We start from the raw sequence: 7,952 nt of genomic DNA, 5'->3' as shown, positions 1-7,952 counted from the left end.
GTGAAATTCAAATAGTGATATCAAGATTAGGAAGAATATGTTTGGAAATGAAGCACGAGAAGTTTACGAAGAGATGGAACTCTCGACTTACTATTAAATGAAACTGGTGGATATTTAAGATACACAAGCTTTAAAAAGAAAGGGGGGCAAAAATAATATTAAATGTTGCTGAAGTAATTCACGACCTAGGTGTCCAAGTTATATCAGTATTGGCTAACTTGAATGGTGTTCCCTTCGGGCAAAATAAGCATAACACACCAAACCACACAATGGATCAATTCCGAAAGTTAGTGCTCCATGACCAAGTTAAACCGTAACATTCAATTTCTCATCTTAATTCGGTTGGGTAAGATGAAAAAGCTTTTCAAGGGAAAGAATGAGTTGATCATAGTTTATGGCGTCAAATTATAATGTCAACTTCACAACGGAAATATGAATAGAATATATATAGCGGACTTCTACCCTATGCTCTCTTCCTTTCCATCAAAACTCTCAATCTAATTTTAATGCGCAGTCATCCCAATGTGGAATTTTTTTATTTTATTTTCAAATGTTTCAATAAGTTATGTTCATTCAAAGAGCACTCATACAGGGAGTGCAACCCATATACGAAAGCCATAAAACACAAAAAGTAAACTCTATAATCCCTAGAAGATCTATAATAAAAACATTTTTTTTTTTTTTTTGGACAAGTAAAATAAAACCTTTAACCTAAAAGAATAAGGAACTAAAAATGAAGAATTTAAATGCCCAAAAGAAGAGGAAATTTGAGATAAAATAAAAACGGCAAAAGAGGAGCGATACAACGTTTAAATTTGTTAAATTGCTTAATGAACTAGTTATGACCCTTACTCATAAGTGCCCGTGAGCCCTTCTTTTCGTGCTTTAAGAGATTAGGTTGGTTTACATTGGTTGTAGTCAAGTGAGATCCTTTTTTCCTGGAGTTATTGCCTTTAAGGGTCGTGGCTTCTCTAACAACTTGCACAGCTCAGAGTTTCAGATTCCTTAAAATCAGTGTCAGAAGATTCACAAGCTTAAAAAGTTTTGGTCCAGCGATCAACTTTGCGAGAACAAGGCCGATGGTGGGCATGGAGGCATAAGCATGGTGGATTTTATGGACTCATCCAGTGGATCTAAGACATCTAGAAGGATATTTGTTTCTAAAGGTAATGAAGTGGAGGATCTGTGATGTCTGTGTATTTATTTGTGTGTGTAATGTAATATAAAAGTTAAAGAAAAATAATTTAATGGTGGGGCCCACAAGGCACTTTAGAAAAGGGTCGAGACCATAAAGTTGGTCTCATTTTCCTGATTCCCTCTCTCTCTCTTCGTGCATCTCTCTCTCAACCCGTAAGCTCATTTTTCTCTTATTTTTTGGTTTCAACTTTGAGGTTAGATTTCTCACTCATTTCTTGTTGGAATTAGGTTCCGTTTGAGGCAAAACGAAGCTCGTGTCAAGCTCTATACATCCATACCATTAATTTCCAGTTTTGAGTCTTCCTTGGAGCTCGAATTTGAGGACCCATTTTCTAGGGTTTTGGTGCAATCTTGAGGTAGGGGCCCTTAATTCATGAAATCTTGTACCTTAGTGAGTTAATTGCCTCTAATTGTTGTTTAATTTGATTAGTTGTTTAAAATCTAGAGAATTGTTGATATGTATGCATATATGTTAGTTGTGTGACTATATCTGTTGATTGTTCTATGTGAAGCATGTTTAGGACTTGATTATATATGTTCATTGTGCTAGAACTTGTTATGTATAAGCATGTTATGACTTTCTTGATTATTCTTGCGAATTATGCCATGTTGCTTAAATTGGATAAAGTATGGAATGATGAACTTGCGTATGTCATTGAGGTATTCATGCATTAACATTGGGCAGGAAAAGGGAAAGAATTGATTTACTTCAAAAAGGGGAAATTTCGGGAAAGTGTTTTTGATGAAATGATTTTATGCGAAACCCGGTCGCTGCGGGGTTACCAATGGGCCGGAGGTTAATATAGCCTAGAGGGGACTAGGGAGTCGCCCTAGTGTGGTTGAGCTAGCTGGGCCCCATAATGACACCGTGGGGTTACCAAAGGTCAGGGACACTAGCCAATCCTCCTCTCGTGTCGCAGCGGGATTACCAAAGGGCGGGTTGTATTAACGTTTGAAAGTGATGGTTTTGAGAATGAAAATGGGGAGTGTCATTGACATGCGTTGCATTTCATTGCATTGTTTATAATTGGAATTGAATTGTATGTTGTATTTGATCCCCTACGTTGTATGATACCTATCTCCCATTGGCCTATGCTTTGCTTGAATTCACAAGGACACAAGATTTGTGTCTTAAGTGTCTCTGCTGAGCTATATGCTCACCCCTATATCTATATATTTTTTTTCAGGTCTTGGAAAAGAACCGGTGGACGACAATCCACCCCAACTTTGAAAGTTGCTAGAGGAGCATTTTCCTTGTTATTTTGTAATAGACTACTCCTTTGTTCATCCCTCATTTTTTGTAAAATTCCAAAGGTGTAATGATGTAAATTTCTTTTGAAGAACCGTGATCATGTAATACACTTATGATACTTGATGACATATGGGATGCGAACTTGATGATATGTAACTTGTTGATGAATGGAAGGATAATCCTAGCTTGAAGCATTATCTAGATTAGTAGGTTGTATCATTATCTTTTGTTGCTGTGAATTCGGAAATTAGTTGCATGACAGGTTAAATATGCATTTAAACAGGGTGCTGTAGGTCCATTTTTAGGGGAGGTTATGCCGAATTTTTTTTTTTAAAAAAAAATTCTTGGCATTAGTTTTGGGATCGTTACAAATTTGGTATCAGAGCAAAGGTTCGAAAACCTTTAGGACGATGGGTAAAGGCCTACATAGAGTCGCATGGGATGTTGTTTGTATTGTTTACTTGACTACTTGCTACGTGGTATCTTATTTAAAGGAGCATGCTTAACTGCCTATGTGCTTACTTGCTTACTTGTTTATGTTAAAATATTTCTTGCATAGTCTTGCATGCTAAGTGTTGTACGGTATTAATTCTTGTTGAGTTGTCCACAGTGGACCTTAGTGTCATGTTTCTGAATCGTTTTCTCGTTTTATAGCACGATGTCACGGCGTGAGGAACCTAGAGAAGTTGGCCCTAGGCCAACAAGGGGCGATGTTGGTGAGAGCTCTAGCTCCAATCCGATGGAGCCAGTTGATGAGAACATGCTTCTTAGGGACTTGATTCCCCTAAGAGCTGTTCCCCCAAGAAGAGAGAATGTTGAAACACCTGTACCCGTAGAAGTGGATGAAGGTTCTGTGGCACTAGAGTTGAATCGATTGTTGCAAAAATGCCGTGAGAGCAACTATTGTTGCTCAGCCGCAGTTGGTACCACAACCTACAGTTCGAGTTGAGGAGACTCCAGCTCAGAAGCGTCTCAAGATCATTAAGGGGTTTTCTCAGCTGATGCCGGTTATGTTTGAGGGCGGTGCGGATCCAATGATAGCAGATGACTACATAGAGCAAGTTGAAACTCAATTGACTTCTATGGATGTGATAGAGGATCATTTGAAGATCGTCCTAGCTACTTATAAGTTTGCTAAGGATGCTAAATTATGGTGGAAGTCAGTTACGAGCCGATACAAGGTAGACGAGATAAGTTGGGACAAGTTTAAGGAATTGTTTTATGAAAAGTACTTTCCGCTTTCCAAAAGATGGGAGTTACAAGACCAGTTTCATAACCTTATCCAAGGGAGCATGTCAGTGGCAGAATATGAAAACAAGTTCACTTCACTTTCTCGCTTTGCTCCAGAAGTGGTGAGAGATGAAGCTAACAAGACTCGGAAGTTTGTCTCGGGTCTTAATGATCGAATGAAGCCATTGATCATGGCACAGTTTATTAAGGTTTACTCTGAAGCAGTGGAAAGGGCTTTGATGCTGGAGGCTGACAATAGAGAGAATGATGCAAGAAGAGAGCAATTGAAGCAAAAGAGGGGTGCAGGGCCATCCTCAGAGGGATCTTCTTGGAAAAGGAACAGGGGCAGTCCATCTCAGTTTCAGGGGCAACAGTCTACAAGATCTGCTCCTACCACTCCTATGCCAGCTGGACCTGACAGGAATGCAGTTGTTTGTTATCAGTGTCAGCAGCCCGGACATTACAAGTCCAGTTGTCCGATGAGATCGTCTTCAGTTTCGTCAGCTCCAAAGGCTTGTTATGGGTGTGGCCAGCAGGGTCACTTGATTCGTGATTGTCCGAGTCAGAGAGCAGGCACCATTAGTGGCAGAGGGTCACAACAGAGGCCGTCACAATCGGCTACAGTTCAATCAGGTTTCAAACCACCGCCGCCACCACCACAACCTGCCTTATCTTCTCAGGGTTCACGACCAGCTAGGAGGGATACTCCTACTGTGTCGGCACAACAGTCTGGTGTTCAGATTAGTAGTTCACAGGCACAGGCACCGCAGAGGCTTGTTTTTGCCCTTGCACCGACTGATGCATCTCCTGGATCTTCAGTTCTCCGAGGTATATTTCTAGTGTTTGGTTCTTGGGCCCGTGTTTTGTTTGATTCTGGTGCATCTCATTCTTTCATTTCATCATCATTTGCACTTGCATCGGGGTTAGAGGTCAGTTTTATGGATCTGGCGTTATGTGTTGATACGCCAGTTGGAGTTTCAGTGTCATTGAGCCGAGTTGTGCGGGATTGCTTCATTGTGATAGCCGGGCGGACTTTTGTGTTTGACCTTATCCTCCTGGAGATGACTAGCTTTGATGTCATTCTCGGGATGGATTGGTTGGCTTCATTTCATGCCACGATCGACTGTTACAGAGGAAGGGTTACAGTTTGCACTCCCGAGGGAGACTGTTTCTTTTTCGTGGGAGATCAGAGTGATTCCCACATTTCATCATTTTATAGAGTTCGTGGATGAAGTCATGGTGATTATTTCTTAGCTAGTCTTCTAGCCGAAGAAGATGATGTCCTGGGAGAAGTTTAGCCGGCAATTGTTTGTGACTTCTTGGATGTTTTTCCAGAAGATTTGACAGAGTTGCCTCCACACCGAGAAGTGGAGTTCACTATTGATTTGATGCATGGTACTGCGCCGATTTCTATGGCACCGTATCATATGGCACCAGTTGAATTGGAAGAATTAAAGAGGCATCTTGATGATTTGAGGATGAAAGGTTTCATCCAACCGAGTGTGTCATCGTGGGGTGCACCGGTCTTGTTTGCTAAGAAGAAATATGGTTCGTTGAGGTTGTGCATTGATTATCGGAAGTTGAATCATGCCACCATCAAGAACAAGTATCCTTTGCCAAGGATAGATGATTTATTTGATCAGTTGAGGGGAGCCAGTTGTTTCTCGAAGATTGACTTGAGGTTTGGCTATTATCAGTTGTGGGTTAGGGATGAGGATATCCCGAAGACAGCATTCCGTACACGGTATGGACACTATAAGTTCCTTGTTATGCCTTTTGGCTTGACTAATGCGCCAGCGGCATTCATGGACTTGATGAACCGCGTCTTTCACGATTACTTGGACCAGTTTGTGGTAGTTTTCGTGGATTGATCGGTTGGTCAATCATACATCAACCTTCGCAATAGCACGAATCATTGTAAAATAGGGCTATTGGTCGGGTAAGTCGAACCACTGGGACTGCGCTAGTCTAAGGCAACCTAAGTGTTTAGAGTCATTCTTAGGATGATGAAGGGGTGTTCATAGAGGTTGTGTTTGTTGTCACTTAACTACAAATTCAAAATGCATACACAATAAATTGAAGGAGATTAAAAGAGAAGATTTAGAGAAGGAAGTCTAGGGAAGTGAATCCACTCCAAACCTCTACACAAGCTTATTATATGATTGATTTGGGGAATTAATGTAGAAATGACCTTGATGAATAGCAATTCATGACTACTATATCATCTTCAAGAAATTCAATTAATTAAAATGTAAGAACAACCTATCAAAGCTCCACATGCTTAAATTACCTAAACTATGGTGCAATCCTCAACATGCTCACTAAGCTAGAGATTGTCAAACAAGTAACCAATTGATGAGAGCACATGATAACAAGTCACAAGGTTAATTCATCAAAAGAAATTCTTAAGCAATGAATTAACAAGCTACTCAAAATCATGCCATTAAAACCATTCCATAGTCTTAGCTCCATTGTCACTATGAAACTACAAGCCATACAACCATGAGATTAAATCATCTAAGACAAGAGTATTTAATGCAACATGATCTTTAGAACATTAAAACATCCATTACATTATGTAACATGCTCTAGATTATGGAACTAGTCAAATACACATTTCATTCCCTAAAATAAATCAAAAACTAGACATGCTTACAAGGAGGAGTTTCATCACCTCCCTAGATGGAGGTTTAGTTATCCATGGATACAAAAATGGAAGAGGAAGAAGAAGACTCCATCTCCATTTTCGAGCTCCTACTGTAGCACTCAAGAACACCCTTCTCCTTGCTCTCTTCTCTCTCCTCTATCTTGCTAAAGATCAAAGATAGCAAATGTGTGGCCTTTGGTAGCTTTTTATTCTCCAACACACCCTCTCTCTCTCCTCCAAGGAACACCTCCAACCACTTCATAAAGAAGGAAGATGGCATTGAGGAAACCAATGTGCAAGTGGCTGAAATTGAGCCATTTCCGAGTGCAATCTGCCTGATTTTCGAGCACTCGAAAAGTGATCTCGAGCACTCTAACTTAGTGCAATGTGCAACATGCTCCTCTTGCTCAGCGCTGACCTATTTTGGGAAAACTGCTATAACTTTGTGTCCCGAACTCCGAATGATGATATGTTTGAAGATTTGGAGAGCTGATTCAGTGCTTTAAAAACTTCATGTTTTGATGAAGACCCAATTCTCAAGTCTGGTTGGTCGAAAATGGGGAGAAAGGCAGTACTTTAGTGCTGCCAGGCAGTTCTGCGTACCTCTGTTACGAAGATCATAACTCTCTGCTCCGAACTCCGAATGATGAACCACTTGAAGATTTGGAAAGGTGATTCAGAGATCTAAATCTTTCATGTTATGAGGGAAGTCCAGTTCTTGAGTTTTCTAGGTCGAAAATGGCGACAAAAGTCAGGATCACTGCTGCCAGAAATTCAGAAATGGCATCCTTTTTGTTCAAAATTCCACAAGGCATCATTTTTGCTTCCTTTTTGCACTTTAACCTGAAAATGCATAAAAACATGCAAATGGAGTTAATCTGCATAAAATAATCAATTAATGGACTTTGTTAATGTACTTTAAGGCGCTTGAATATACAATATTCGGCGCTTATCATGGATGACATTCTTGTGTACTCACGGACTCGGGAAGATCACGAGGTCCATTTGAATATTGTTTTACAGATTTTGCGGGAGCACCGATTGTATGCCAAATACGAGAAATGTGAGTGTTGGCTACAGGAGGTGAAGTTTTTGGGGCATGTTGTTTCAGAAGGTGGAGTATCAGTTGATCTATCAAAGGTTGAAGCAGTTTTGACTTGGGAGTGACCCAAGAATGTGTTTGAGATCCGCAGTTTTCTTGGTTTAGCGGGTTACTATCGGAGATTTGTGAAGGATTTCTCCCGTTTGGCAGCTCCTATGACCCGTTTGACCCGGAAAGGGGTCAAGTTTGTCTGGAATGAGGCCTGTGATTCATCTTTTCAGGAGTTGAAGACGAGATTGACTACAGCGCCAGTGTTGGTGATACCTGAGCGTGGCTTGGGTTATGTGATCTATTGTGATGCTTCACGTGACGGGTTGGGATGTGTGTTGATGCAGGATGGTAGAGTAGTGGCTTATGGGTCTCGACAGTTGAAGACTCACGAGTACAACTACCCTACTCATGACCTGGAGTTAGCGGCAGTTGTATTTGCCTTGAAGTGTTGGAGACATTACTTGTAGGGTGAGAGATTCGAGGTATTTTCATATCACAAAAGTCTCAAGTACCTTTTTTCCCAAAAGGACTTG

The 7,952-nt window shown here is 40.7% G+C and overlaps 1 long non-coding RNA gene across 1 annotated transcript; it reads left to right on the top strand.

The window, feature by feature from the left end:
• The first annotated feature begins 1,361 nt into the window (after positions 1–1,361).
• LOC132302194 (uncharacterized) lies at positions 1,362–2,598 on the top strand. The gene is made up of 2 exons (XR_009480764.1): positions 1,362–1,553; positions 2,385–2,598. It is a non-coding gene; the product is annotated as an uncharacterized LOC132302194 (long non-coding RNA).
• Positions 2,599–7,952: the final 5,354 nt, after the last annotated feature.

This window comes from Cornus florida, unplaced genomic scaffold (genome assembly GCF_030987335.1).
Source record: "Cornus florida cultivar Cherokee Brave unplaced genomic scaffold, ASM3098733v1 CherokeeBrave_3.0.0_Hap2_Chr04, whole genome shotgun sequence".
NCBI classification, from domain to species: domain Eukaryota; kingdom Viridiplantae; phylum Streptophyta; class Magnoliopsida; order Cornales; family Cornaceae; genus Cornus; species Cornus florida.
Note: the sequence above shows the minus strand (reverse complement) of the source record. Positions and strands in the feature narration are given on the sequence as shown.